Source organism: Amphibalanus amphitrite, unplaced genomic scaffold, assembly GCF_019059575.1.
Source record: "Amphibalanus amphitrite isolate SeventyFive unplaced genomic scaffold, NRLGWU_Aamphi_draft 000161F_arrow, whole genome shotgun sequence".
NCBI classification, from domain to species: domain Eukaryota; kingdom Metazoa; phylum Arthropoda; class Thecostraca; order Balanomorpha; family Balanidae; genus Amphibalanus; species Amphibalanus amphitrite.
Genome location: NW_024881656.1, coordinates 232,268 through 247,516, shown reverse-complemented (window position 1 = coordinate 247,516; position 15,249 = coordinate 232,268). Strand labels below are relative to the sequence as shown.

The following is a 15,249-nucleotide window of genomic DNA, read 5'->3' as shown; positions in this document are numbered from 1 at the left end:
TTGTAGGCAATTAGAACTTGAGACGAGAAACTAACACAAGAGCTGGTCCAGGTTCACGGGGCACGACCAGTACTGCGATAGATCACGCGTGGCTGTCAAATGTAAAAACGAAAGAGAAGAACAACAGGGCAGTTCATTTCGTCGGTGACACTTAGCCTCTTATACATTAGTGAGGATTCATGATACCAACAAAATACCAAACACATTAGGATCGAAATACCAAATACCAAGTTGGTATCGGTTTGGTATCGGTTCGGTATACCTAAAAGTTGGTATCCGATTGACATCTCTAGTACCTACCCTTTAACTCGCGCCCTGCTGGGGGTCCTGGATTTCCACGCCCTGCTGGGGGGGGGTGTTTGAACACCCCCCCTTCTAACTCGGCTCCTGGGCCACGTAGCGATACGCGGAAGGCGGCGTTCGAAAGAGCGTCAAAAATAATGAGGAAATCACAACGGTCAATTTTTTGGTCAGGTCAAAGGTCAGGTCACCAGAGGTCATTGAAGGCAAAATTTCGCCGATTTCCAGGTCGAATGTCGACAATTTCCAAGACGCCAACGCATAACTCGGGAACCAATAGAACTACAGCGCCGCGGAAAAGCGCATTCGATAGCCCTATTAACGCCCTTTCTGAATAATTTTCTCAGTTTTGACCTAACGTCAACGGTTTTGCCTGCAGGGGGCAAAAACTGCAAAAATAGCCGATTTTTCGGAAACAGTTTTTCTGCAATAACTTTTGACCCAAGCATTGTACGAGCTTACTTTTACAGGCATCGTGTTCCTCTCGTCAAGACGCATCGAATGAACTATAACTTGACCTTGAAAGGTCAACTTGAAAATTTGACCTCAGGTCAAGGTCATGACCTGACCGGAAAGGGTCATGTTGCATATCAGTCGATCCGTATCGTCGAGCTGTACACATCTAAGGCGTTTTCATCACTCTAGCATGCCTCTATCAAAAGTTATTTGCGAAAAACTGTTAGATACCATTCGTGACCTAAGATGATCTCAGGGCATAAACACTAAACAGGGGTCACGGACACCATTTTCATGTTCAGTGTGTCTAAAACACTTGTAATTCAGTGTTTGGGAGTGTTTATAATGTCTTTCGTCCAAAAGAGGCGCATTTCAATTTTCTCCCATTGACTTATAATGGGGAGGTCGCAAAATTGACCTGACCTTAGGTCATCGATATCAAAATTCTGAGATATACATTTTGTACATATTATTGCTCTTAGCAATCGCTGAAAGTTTAAAAGCGATCGGTCACTCGGTGTAGCTATGGCAGACATTGAAACTTTTTATGAGGTGAGGTCACTTCAAGTGACCTGGTGACCTGACCTTGAATGACCTTGGTCTGAAATTTTCACAACATGTGTAGAATTGATGTGTGATAAGGTGTACTAAAAACGGCGGCGCTCCGCGCCGCCGTTTTTGAGATATTCGCGAAAAACCACAAGGGGGGGTGTTCAAACACCCCCCAGCAGGGCGCGGGTTAAATATTGTGTGTCTAGATGCCATATGTCAATCGCCAGGGGGTCATACCGCGCCCCGTTGCCGCTCGCATTAGGAAAAACGATCTGGCATTGAGAAGAATCTGACTCACCTACAGCGTTATGTCGGACTTACAGCGAAGTGATAGGTACTGTGTATTGCAATTTGCAGGGACCGTGACATTTTAACCGAATCATGTCATCTTGCATATCAAAACAGTGTAGTTATTTCCAAACGAACAAAAAAGTAGCTGTTCAAATTACCTTTGTATCAATGGGAAACGTACCGGCTGGGGACGTACCGGCTGGGGACGGCTGGGGACGTATTGGCTGGGGACGTACCGGCTGGGGACGTACCGGCTGGGGACGGCTGGGACGTCATATTTCCCAGGTGTCTCGGAGACCATCTCGTCTACGACATGTCATCCCGGCCCCACCCCGTGCCGTGCTGCCACCACGCCACCGAACGCCACTGACCAGCCCTAAGGTGTCGGCGGGTGTGCCTCTTTTCTACGGCCATTTTCCAGCGGCCGGCCCGAGCCAGTCGCGGGAGGCGCTGCTGATTGGTCTGTGCGTGGCGCGCGTGCCGCAGAGGCGTCTGCTGATTGGTCTGTGCGTGGCGCGCGTGCCGCAGAGGCGTCTGCTGATTGGTCTGTGCGTGGCGCGCGTGCCGCAGAGGCGTCTGCTGATTGGTCTGTGCGTGGCGCGCGTGCCGCAGAGGCGTCTGCTGATTGGTCTGTGCGTGGTGCGCGAGCCGCAGAAGCGTCTGCTGATTGGTCCGTGCGCAACGCGCGAGCCGCAGTGACGTCTGCTGATTGGTCTGTGCGTAACGCGCGAGCCGCAGAGACGTCTGCTGATTGGTCTGTGCGTGGCGCGCGTGCCGCAGAGGCGTCTGCTGGTTGGCTTCGGCTGCGCCGTCTTCTGGCCGCCTTCGCCGCGTCCCCCTCACCGCCCCCTCCGGCCGAGACGGGTCCGTCTGGCGAGACGTTCGGAGCGGTGTGTCCATGTGGAGTGAATGCACTGCTAGCCACTGCAATGTTGATCAAGACAGCCCATATTCAGCCCGGATTCAGCCCAGATTCGGGACACCTCCGATCAAGCTGAAACTCGCATACAATGTAGGCCATAACGTGCCCAATCCACAGTCCAAGTCATTTGGCGGCACTCCCAGCCGTTTGACCTAGAGAGGTCAGCAAAGGTCACGTGGCCAAAATTTGCACAGCAAATTGTGGCCCACCCAGTAGAGCTAGAGCGCTAAAAATGGCACCAATCGACTCGCCAGCATCTAATCTTACTTTCCCAACACTCATTTGACCTCTCAAGGTCATGCGATGACCCAAGGTCATTTGTGGGCTATGTCGAAAATACACTTGCACAGCAGTTTTCGAGTAGAGGAATTGATTATTTTCGACATAGCCCACAAATGACCTTAGGTCATCGCATGACTTTGATAGGTCAAATGAGTGTTGGAAAAGTAAGATTAGATGCTGGCGAGTCGATTGGTGCCATTTTTAGAGCTCTAGCGCTACTGGGTGGGCCACAATCTGCTGTGCAAATTTGGGCCACGTGACCTTTGCTGACCTCTGTAGGTCAAACGGCTGGGAGTGCCACCGAATGACTCGGACTGTGGATTGGGCATGTCAGCACCTACATGGTGTGTGATTTTCAGCTTGATCGAAGATGTCCCGAATCTGGGCTGAATCCGGGCTGCAACGTATTTAGTGTCGTTTATTTGCACATTTTGACCTGCCGAGGTCAAACGGGGTCACATATCGAAAAGCTGTTTTTAAGGAAAGTTACTACGGCCTATGGGCTACCCATTGATGTGCTTTGATTTGGAATTCGGTCAAGCCCTCTACTCGAAAACTGCTGTGCAAGTGTATTTTCGACATAGCCCACAAATGACCTTAGGTCATCGCATGACCTTGAGAGGTCAAATGAGTAATGAGAAAGTAAGATTAGATGCTGGCGAGTCGATTGGTGTCATTTTTAGCGCTCTAGCTCTATTGGGTGGGCCACAATCTGCTGTGCAAATTTGGGCCTCGTGACCTTTGCTGACCTCTCCAGGTCAAACGGCTGGGAGTGCCACCGAATGACTTGGACTGTGGATTGGGCATGTCAGCACCTACATTGTGTGTGATTTTCAGCTTGATCGGAGATGTCACGAATCTGGGCTGAACCCTGGCTGCGACTTATGGATTGTCTTTTATTTGCGTATTTTGACCTGCCGAGGTCAAAAGAGGTCACATATCGAAAAAAACGGTTTTAAGGAAAGTTACTACGGCTTATGTGCTACCCAATGATGTGCCTTGATTTGGAATTCAGTTAATTCCTCTACTCGAAAACTGCTGTGCAAGTGTATTTTCGACATAGCCCACAAATGACCTTAGGTCATCGCATGACCTTGAGAGGTCAAATGAGTGTTGGGAAAGTAAGATTAGATGCTGGCGAGTCGATTAGTGCCATTTTTAGCGCTCTAGCTCTACTGGGTGGGCCACAATCTGCTGTGCAAATTTGGGCCACCTGACAGGTCTTGGAGTGCCACCGATCGACTCGGACTGTGGATTGGGCATGTCAGCCCCTACATTGTGTGCGAGTTTCAGCTTGATCGGAGATGTCCCGAATCTGGGCTGAATCCGGGCTGCGACGTATGGAGTGCCGTTTATTTGCGCATTTTGATCTGCCGAGGTCAAACGGGGTCACATATCGAAAAGCGGTTTTAAGGAAAGTTAGTACGGCATATGGGCTACCCGATGATGTGCTTTGATTTGGAATTCGGTCAATTCCTCTACTCGAAAACTGCTGTGCAATTGTATTTTCGACATAGCCCACAAATGACCTAAGGTCATCGCATGACCTTGAGAGGTCAAATGAGTGTTGGGAAAGTAAGATTAGATGCTGGCGAGTCGATTGGTGTCATTTTTAGCGCTCTAGCTTTACTGGGTGGGCCACAATCTGCTGTGCAAATTTAGGCCACGTGACCTTTGCTGACCTCTCTAGGTCAAACGGCTGGGAGTGCCACCGAATGACTCGGACTGTGGATTGGGCACGTCATGGCCTACATTGTGTGCGATTTTCAGCTTGATCTGAGATGTCCCGAATCTGGGCTGAATCCGGGCTGCGACGTATGGAGTGTCGTTTATTTGCGCATTTTGACCTGCCGAGGTCAAACGGGGTCTTATATCGAGAAGCAGTTTTTAAGGAAAGTTACTACGGCCTATGGGCTACCCGATGATGTGCTTTGAGTTGGGATTCGGTCAATTCCTCTACTCGAAAACTGCTGTGCAAGTGTATTTTCGACATAGCCCACAAATGACCTTAGGTCATCGCATGACCTTGAGAGGTCAAATGAGTATTGGGAAAGTAAGATTATATGCTGGCGAGTCGATTGGTGTCATTTTTAGCGCTTTAGCTCTACTGGGTGGGCCACAATCTGCTGTGCAAATTTGGGCCACGTGACCTTTGCTGACCTCTGTAGGTCAAACGGCTGGGAGTGCCACCGAATGACTCGGACTGTGGATTGAGCATGTCAGCACCTACATTGTGTGCGACTTTCAGCTTGATCGGGGATGTCCCGAATCTGGGCTGAACCCGGGCTGCGACGTATGGACTATGAAGTGTCGTTTATTTGCGCATTTTGACCTGCCGAGGTCAAACGGGGTCACATATCGAAAAGCGGTTTAAGGGAAAGTTAGTACGGCCAATGGGCTCCCCGATGATGTGCTTTGATTTGGAATTCGGTCAGTTCCTCTACTCGAAAACTGCTGTGAAATTGTATTTTCGACATAGCCCACAAATGACCTTAGGTCATCGCATGACCTTGAGAGGTCAAATGAGTGTTGGGAAAGTAAGATTAGATGCTGGCGAGTCGATTGGTGCCATTTTTAGCGCTCTAGCTCTACTAGGTGGGCCACAATTTGCTGTGCAAATTAGGGCCACGTGACCTTTGCTGACCTCTCTAGGTCAAACGGCTGGGAGTGCCACAGAATGACTCGGACTGTGGATTGAACACGTCATGGCCTACATTGTGTGCGATTTTCAGCTTGATCGGAGATGTCCCGAATCTGGGCTGAATCCGGGCTGCGACGTATGGAGTGTCGTTTATTTGCGCATTTTGACCTGCCGAGGTCACACGGGGTCACATATCGAAAAGCGGGTTTTCAGTAAATTTACTACGGCCTATGGGCTACCCGATGATGTGCTTTGATTTGGAATTCGGTCAATTCCTCTACTCGAAAACTGCTGTGCAAGTGTATTTTCGACATAGCCCACAAATGGCCTTAGGTCATCGCATGACCTTGAAAGGTCAAATGAATGTTGGGAAAGTAAGATTAGATGCTGGCGAGTCGATTGGTGCCATTTTTAGTGCTCTAGCTTCTACTGGGTGGGCCATAATCTGCTGTGCAAATTTGGGCCACGTAACATTTGCTGACCTCTGTAGGTCAAACGGCTGGGAGTGCCACCGAATGACTTGGACTGTGGATTGGGCAATGGGCATGTCATGGCCTACCTTGTGTGCGAGTTGCAGCTTGATCGGAGGTGTCCCGAATCTGGGCTGAATCCGGGCTGAATCTGGGCTGAATATGGGCTGTCTTGACGGACATGCCACTGCAGCATATTTGGTGCCCGGCTGCCGGAATAGAGTGTCGGAGCGGCGGCTGAGGAGTGACGGCAGCTGTTTGTGGTGGATTCTGACGGAGCTGACCACCGGCACAATAAGACTGCAGCGGCACCAGCCACGGGGAGGGGGCTGCAGCTGGGAGTGTCACCGGACCGCTCTCCGTGCCGGCAGCTGACACTGACCGGTGGCCGGTCTGACACTGTCAGGGGCTGCAGTGTCAGTGTGTCAGTTCAGCTGACAGTCGGAGCACCAGCAGCTGGACACAGCTGACACTGTATATATATAGACCACTGTCACTCCGACACTGACACGGACTGGGACGGCACGACGGTGTGACGCCACACTGGCCTCCAACACGGCCTCCAACAGCTGCACCCGGCTGTGGGCACGGACACACCGGCTGCAGCCAGTAACGCTCGCCGCTGTGCTGGAGCCGCCCGCTGGCCACAGCAGGGACGGGGGCTGACAATCGTCCCGCACTGCAACGGAAAGGCCACACGACGGCAACGGGGGTGACTGCTGTGGTGAGATTTTCCGATAAATACGGGAATGGTTGTGAGCTCGGTATTATTTTGTGTATATTTGACGAGAGCTGACCGTTTGATTTTGTGAGTGCGTTGATAGGCAGGCGAGGGTGATTAGTTGATTTTATGAGTGCGTTGATGGACAGGCGAGGGTGATTAGTTGATTTTGTGAGTGCGTTGATGGACAGGCGAGGGTGATAAGTTGATTTTGTTAGTGTGTTGATGGACAGGCGAGGGTGATTAGTTGATTTTGTGAGTGCGTTGATGGTTAGGCGAGTGTCCGTGGTTGACAGCGAGACAAGCCGGCTGCTGGATGTGCTGTGACAGTGTGTCGGTGCTTGTTGTCGGTGTCTGGTGGACTCTGCCCAGTCGGAGGGGCGGGCGGTACGTCCGGTCCGCACCTCTGACCAGTCGGAGGGGCGGGCGGTACGTCCGGTCCGCACCTCTGACCAGTCGGAGGGGCGGGCGGTACGTCCGGTCCGCACCTCTGCCCAGTCGGAGGGGCGGGCGGTACGTCCGGTCCGCACCTCTGCCCAGTCGGAGGGGCGGGCGGTACGTCCGGTCCGCACCTCTGACCAGTCGGAGGGGCGGGCGGTACGTCCGGTCCGCACCTCTGCCCAGTCGGAGGGGCGGGCGGTACGTCCGGTCCGCACCTCTGCCCAGTCGGAGGGGCGGGCGGTACGTCCGGTCCGCACCTCTGTCCAGTCGGAGGGGCGGGCGGTACGTCCGGTCCGCACCTCTGACCAGTCGGAGGGGCGGGTGGTACGTCCGGTCCGCACCTCTGCCCAGTCGGAGGGGCGGGCGGTACGTCCGGTCCGCACCTCTGCCCAGTCGGAGGGGCGGGCGGTACGTCCGGTCCGCACCTCTGTCCAGTCGGAGGGGCGGGCGGTACGTCCGGTCCGCACCTCTGCCCAGTCGGAGGGGCGGGCGGTACGTCCGGTCCGCACCTCTGACCAGTCGGAGGGGCGGGCGGTACGTCCGGTCCGCACCTCTGCCCAGTCGGAGGGGCGGGCGGTACGTCCGGTCCGCACCTCTGCCCAGTCGGAGGGGCGGGCGGTACGTCCGGTCCGCACCCCTGCCCAGTCGGAGGGGCGGGCGGTACGTCCGGTCCGCACCTCTGCCCAGTGGCCACTGCAGTGTCCGTGTATGGCCCAGAACACGCCACGGGTGTCTCCCGAGCCGTGTGTGTCTCCGAGTCGGTAGTGTGTCCAGCCGGTGTTGGACAAGTGCCGCTGGCCGGCCGTGGCGGCTGGAATGGAGGGCCGGGCACGGGCCGGCCGGCTCATCCGCCGGCGGTGGGAGGCCCGGTGTCAGCTGTGGGTCACTGACCAGCACCGAACACTGCAGTTGTGAGGGGGACGGGTGCAGGCCATACAACACACACAGAACTGCAACAGGGAACTACTTACATGACACCAGTCAGAGCGGCCAAAACAGTGCAAGAATCTCAGAATAGGTATATGTGTGATCTGATCCCACGTAGTTTATCGTGATCTTAGATCCGATGGGATCCTAGATCCAGCCAAATGGCTCGAGACGGCAGCTGATTCACCCGAGGCGGCTCTCAGACCTGATCCCAAATGACGGCGGGTGTAAACAGTGTGTCGTATACAGGTTATCGTCCGCCCGGCACCGGGGAAGGCGGTGAAATACGGCGAGTGGCGATCCAGCCAGTCAGTGTGTGGCCGCCGGTTAACGGTGAACTCTCACGCTGGGCCCGTATTATAGATATATACGACACCTGTTGATGATGTGCACGGAACAGAAGGACCAGGCCTCGACGGCCGACGGTGTGCTCTGGAGCCGGGACCGCAGCTCGGCAGGTCACAGCAGCGGCGGCACAGCGGCGCACAAACACCCCCCCCCCCCCTCTGGTGGAGCCAAACTGTACTCAGGTCACCAGGACATTAGCACAAATGATGAGGTAAGCTCTGAAGGTAACGGTTTTCCAGGACAAAGACTGGACCTGTGTAAAATGTATTAGTCAAAGCGCAGCCGATTATCAGTAGCATGGCCAAGTGATAACTAAAATCTAAAAAGCCGTTCCGGAGTCGGAGTCAAGGCAGCTTGATCGACACGGACTCCGACTCCGACTCCCAATCGGTCGGTAGTCCCAATTACCCCCCTGTACGAAGCAGAGGACACCAAACATGGCGGCACACACCCGGGCCGTGACGGCGTGCTTCCGTGAACCGAGTCGGACAGACGCGAGGACACTCGTTATGACCGGTGCCGTCAGAGCTCTACACAATTCAGTAGCATCCAGCTGACTATATCCGACCGTCGAATAGCCGGCTATAGCATACCCAGGGTTACATTATCCACAACACCCGACCGGTAATTACCCACTACGTCTACAACGCAGCAGTTCATCCAATTACCCACAATACTCGCCCGGTAACTAATTGCCCTAAGCTACAGATGGTACAGCTGAAGCGTCTCCTCTCATGTATTTAATAGACATCTGACTGACCAATCTGACTGACAAATCAGCTGACTGACCAATGGTCAGCTGACTGACCAATCAGCTGACTGACCAATCAGCTGACGGACCAATCAGCTGACTGACCAATGGTCAGCTGACTGATCAATGGTCAGCTGACGGACCAATCAGCTGACTGACCAATGGTCAGCTGACGGACCGGTCCCCGCCCCGGGCCGGGTGACGGCCGCCGGCCGGGACCGGAGCGGGCGGGCGCGGCGCGGCCGGCCGCCGTCTGAACTGGCACCGCGTGTATACTGCCAGCTCGGACGGCAGCTAGCCAGTAGTCGAGTAGAGCTGTCCGTGTGGGACGTGTCACAACACGCTCAGCACGGCGCTCAGCACCGCCGAGCCGAGGTGCAGCCAGACCCGGGGGGAGCGGTCACGTGACCGAGCAGTCCGACTCCACCGGGGGGACGGTCACGTGACCGAGGCCGGCCGTGCCGCCGGGACCAGGCGCGGTGAACCGAGTCGGACCGTCAGAGACGTGTGTTCTACATACAGAATAGCGTAATGCCACGATCGGTAGTCTCTCCAGCACATCACTTTTCACTGTCCAATTACCCACAATACCCGCCCGGTAATTACCCACTACATCACATCTCCCGTCCAATTACCCACAGTACCCGCCCGGTAATTACCCACTACATCACTTTTCACTGTCCAATTACCCACAATACCTACCCGCTCGGTAATTACCCACTACATCACATCTACCGTCCAATTACCCACAATACCCGCCCTGTAATTACCCACTACATCACATCCGTGTGCTACTACTACATCTACACTACAACTACTACAACTAGATGACTACACTAGAGCGGACACCGGGGCCGTGTGCCGGCTGACCGGCGCCGCTCTCAGTGCCGGCTGGTGCAGCACACACGGCAGCAGTCAGCTGGCGGCCCCGGCCGACTGGCTCGGCCTCTCTGCAGTCAGCTCATCACTGCACGGGCGGTAGTAGCGCATCAGTCCGGCCACTTCCACACTCTGACCCCATCGCCTTCCTGTCTCTTCAGCTGACGGAACAGCTCCTCTGTGGACAGAGCAGAGACACGTCTGAGGTGGCCGCCTCACACACAGACAGACACACAGACAGCGGTACAGCCATGTCCACACACCGCCGGACAGTGACGTCACACACAGGACAGACGGCTGACGTGACGTCACCGTCGGCCGTGGTGGCCGTGACGCGTCACGTCACCGTCTGTGACGTGGCCTGCGGCGGTGGTCGAGTGTGTGTGTCTGAGAGGCCGGTGGCGCCGTGCAGCGTCTGTTGTGGGGGACTGACTGGTCAGAGGCGCGGCGCGCGGCGCCCTCTCACCTACCGGGGACAATGAGATCGATGGTACGGGGCCAGACATAACTTCGCCGGCCCAGGTCCGCCTCCTTCAGGGCGGTCAGCACGGCCCGGCCGGTGTCTGCCGTGCAGCGAAGGGCCAGACCAAGCAGCGTCCGACACGACTTGACCAGTCTGTAACAGAGCAGAGCAGCAGAGCCGTCACACACAAACACAGCGGCACCAGCCGACCGGACGTACGAGTCAATGTCAGTGTGTCAGTGTCAATGTGTCACTTCAGTGTCAGTGTCAGTATTTCAGTGTCAGTATGTCAGTGTCAGTGTGTCAGTGTCAGTGTGTCAGTGTCAGTGTGTCAGTGTCAGTGTGTCAGTGTCAGTGTGTCAGTGTCGGTGTCAGTGTGTCAGCTTCAGTGTGTCAGTGTGTCAGCGTGTCAGTGTCAGTGTGTCAGTGTCAGTGTGTCAGTGTCAGTGTCTGACAGGACACCCCTCGCCAGTGTCTGCTGACTGACCTGCTGACCCCTGCTGCTGTGAAGGCCGTCTCTGCCGGCCGCTGGCGGTCCCCCAGTGTAAGGTACTTCAGCCCGGGGCAGCCGCTGAGACTGTCTAGCACGGCGTCAGGGTCACCGCCGGACAGGGTGAGATACTGCAGCCCACGGCACCTGGTGAGGGGCTCCAGGCTCACGGTGTCAGGGACGCCGCCGGACAGGGTGAGACCCCGCAGCTCAGGGCACCTGGTGAGGGGCTCCAGGCTGCCGGCCGTGAGATCAGGACAGTCTGGAATACACAGACACACATACAGACAGGATCAGCCGACTGGGATACATGTCGATATATGGAAAAAACGAAACAGCTATGAATTCGCATGTTTTTATGGACACCGTAAGCCATGGTATAACAGTGGTACTATATGATATGCCATTTAACCCTCGCCGGACCTATTGGTTTCCTACATACGCGCCGGCCGAGGGGGGGGGGGACGGGTACGACCCCCCCTCGCCGTTTCGCCCCTGGTGGAGCTAGCGCGTCGCGGAAAAAACGAGCGTGTGCGCCGTTACGAGACGCAGAGATTGGTACCCGATTTTAAGGTCCTAGGTCAACCGGTGACCTCTGAGGTCAGGTCAAGTGCCCCAAGGTACGGTTCAGTTTTTGGTGAATAACTTCGCAAAAAATGGCCGCAGAGCCGCGATTTTGGCAGCATCGTGTTCGCCTCGCTCAGGCGCGTCGAATGATATACTTTTTGTTCGGGTCAGGTCAACTTGGGGTGTTGACCTCAGGTCAAGGTCAGGTCAGCACCCTAAGGTCACGAAGTTGGTCGAAAGAGGTCATATCGCATATCATTCGATTCGGCAGGTCTTCCTGAGTCCATTGGTGGCTTTCTCGACTCGCTAGCTCAATTTGATCAAGAGTTATTGACGAAAAACTAATATGACCTTGATGACGTCATAAATGACGTCACGCAAGGTCAACATTGCAAAAGTGACGCATCTAACCTTGCAAGGAGTGCATCGAATCACGATTCTGTGTGCTTGAGATAGTTGGAGATCGTTCCCGGCGCCAGAATAGCAGTTTGAATTTTTCCCCATTGACTTATAATGGTGAGGTCACGAAAATGACCTGACCTCATATGACCTTTAGGAAAAATCCGAGATATACAAGTTGTGAGACTCATAATGGATACTAGATCCTGCAAGTTTCATTTCCCTGTGACATCTCCTCTGGCAGTGAGGGCGTTGCGAAGTTGCGACATCTGAAGACCGTGCAGAGGTTCACTTATGACGTCATAGGTCAGTGACCTGACCTGACCCAAAAATGCGGTTGGTGTCAAAAGATGCGGCTTGGATCAAAGGTCAGGTATGCCAAGTTTCAGCTCTCTATCGCCAGCGTGTTCGGAGCTATCGCGAAAAAACCCTATGGGGGGGGGCGGCACCCGCCCCCCCCCTCGGCCGGCGAGGGTTAAACATGAATGATTAATGAATGTGCTAACATGAATGAATGAACATGATAACATGAATGTTCTTGTTATCTAATCGCATATCCATGTTATGGATATGCGATCAGTTCAGCCAATGCATTGAAGTGCATTGAACATTGCATTACAATCGCAATATGTAGTTCAACTAACTATGAGGGTGAGTGAACAGTCCAGGACTGTCACTGAGTGAACAGTCCTCCGCCATTTTGGAGCTCAATTAGCTTCATTATTTCACAAAGCACACTGCACATTGGCTATGTATCACACCTGTCTCCATAAGGTCTGACAATGGCACACCGTTACTCGGTGTCCGCCATTCGCTGAGCTGGTATATCAGCGGTCTGTCCGTGCTGCCGCTGCTCACCGTATATCTCCAGTACTGTGACCGTCCGTCCCAGGTCAGCCAGGTGACTGATGCTGTCGGCAGCCACCCCCTGGAGCGACACTGACAGATCATCATCCCTGTACCCTCCCGGCCACCTCGGCTTCGTCACCTCCGGCCCTGTCGGACAGAGCTGTGTCAGCTGACAGCAGTCGGACAGAGCTGCCGCCAGCTCCCCGCTGCACCACTGACACCAGAGTGTCAGACACTGACACAGTCAGCATTTAAACAGACGAGCGGCCGCACAGCAATTTTTAGCACCAGCACTCAGCAGTCATAGGAGGTATGTAGAATGTGAATATTATGAACATAATAAGTACCTATCTGCGATAAGTATATGCGTAGTACAATAGTCTATGAAACTTCTTATACTACTCTCATTGGTTGCACTATGTCTGTAATCATTCCTCATTGGAAATAACTGCTCACTAATTGTAACAATGCCTGCATTCCCGTGCTGGCCGCCTTCGATCGTGGCGCCACCTATACTCTGTATAACCGCCGCGCCAGGGCCGCGGCCAGTCAGTCTCGTCAGTCTGCTCAGACTCGTCGTCGTCAGCGAGCTATCTATGTAGTCAGTCAGTGTCAGTCGTCGATTAACCCTCGCCCCGTTGGGGGGGGGGCCATTTTGGCCCCCCCTGTGGTTTTTCCTGAATAGCAAGAAAACGGCGGCGCGCAGCGCCGCCAAATTTTCAGTACCTTTCCGGGCATCAATTTGACACCTTCACACCAAATTTCAAGTCTTAGGTCACCTTAGGTCAGGAGTTATTGAGGTCAAACTGAGGTCATGTTCGAGCAAAAATGAGCAAAAAACATGCAATCTTGAAACGCTCACCAAATCTACAGTTATCAAGCAATTTCAAAGTTCTTTATATGGTCTAGTAGACAAAAAGCGTCGCTACAAAACTGCTATCTCGGATTTTCAAAATTTTTGGTTTTGACCCAAAAAAATTCAAAAAACTGATTTTTTTTAGAAAAACTTTGAAAAAATCCATTTTTTTCCGAATTTCGAAAAAACCGGAATATATGTGATAGTCCCAGCGCTCTTCTATATACATGCCAAATTTCAGATCGATATCTCGTTTTTTGGCCAAGTTATAGCGAAAAAACTGTTCAAAAATGATGACGTCAAATTTTTGAACTCAATTTTTAGCAATTCTAGACCTCGTACGGCAAAACAAAGACCACCATTGAACTCCCCGTGACGAGCTGCATCGATTCGATACCCATTTTATGCAAAAATATTAACTTTGAAATTTGACCTAATTTGACCTGACCTTGACCTGACCTTGACCTGACCTTGACCAAAACGTGATCTAAGCTGGCCCCAAAGGCTGCCTGACCCATATAATCGCATTTGTCATGTAAAATGGACCATAAAACATGTATCACAAGACACTTTCATATTGTGACCCCCCCGTGACCTGACCTCTGTGACCTGACCTGGTATCAGTGACCTCAAATAGCAAAATATGTGTTTGAAGAACATTTCCCCATCGATGATTTTCAATGAAATGCATTTTACTCGATTTTACAACGCATTTCTTGAAGTGCCTGTAAACGGTGAAAATTGGACCTTTGACCTGACCTGTGACGTCATCGGTTTGACCTAGGTCAATAAAATTGGGTCACAAGGTAGTTCCCCGTTGGGGCTATCCAACGCCGTTTACCGCTTGTCGCTATGTTGCGTGGTTCTCGAGATCTTAGGGGGGGCCAAAATGCCCCCCCCCCCCCAACCGGGCGCGTTGCTCGGCAGAGCCCAACGGGGCGCGGGTTAACCCGCGCCCTGCTGGGGGGGGGTGTTTGAACACCCCCCCTATGGTTTTTCGCGAATATCTCAAAAACGGCGGCGCGGAGCGCCGCCGTTTTTGGTACACCTTATCATACATCAATTCTACACATGTTGTGAAAATTTCACACCAAGGTCATTCAAGGTCAGGTCACCAGGTCACTTGAAGTGACCTCACCTCATAAAAACTTTCAATGTCTGTCATAGCTACACCGAGTGACCGATCGCTTTGAAACTTTCAGCGATTGCTAAGAGCAATAGCATGTACAAAATGTATATCTCAGAATTTTGATATCGATGACCTAAGGTCAGGTCAATTTTGCGACCTCCCCATTATAAGTCAATGGGAGAAAATTGAAATGCGCTTCTTTTGGATGAAAGACGTTATAAACACTCCCGAACATCGAATTACAAGTGATGTAGACACACTGAACTTGAAAATGGTGTCCGTGATCCTTGTTTATGCCCTGAGGTCATCTTAGGTCACGAATGGTATCTAACAGTTTTTCGCAAATAACTTTTGATAGAGGCATGCTAGAGCGATGAAAACGCCTTAGATGTGTTCAGCTCGACGATACGGATCGACTGATATGCAACATGACCCTTTCCGGTCAGGTCATGACCTTGACCTGAGGTCAAATTTTCAAGTTGACCTTTCAAGGTCAAGTTATAGTTCATTCGATG

General features: G+C 52.9%; 1 long non-coding RNA gene across 1 annotated transcript; it reads right to left on the bottom strand.

The window, feature by feature from the left end:
• Window positions 1-8,605: 8,605 nt before the first annotated feature.
• On the bottom strand, window positions 8,606-11,196 carry LOC122383338. Its single transcript, XR_006256821.1, has 3 exons — window positions 10,932-11,196; window positions 10,452-10,597; window positions 8,606-10,159 (listed from the first exon to the last, which is right to left on the bottom strand). It is a non-coding gene; the product is annotated as an uncharacterized LOC122383338 (long non-coding RNA).
• Window positions 11,197-15,249: the final 4,053 nt, after the last annotated feature.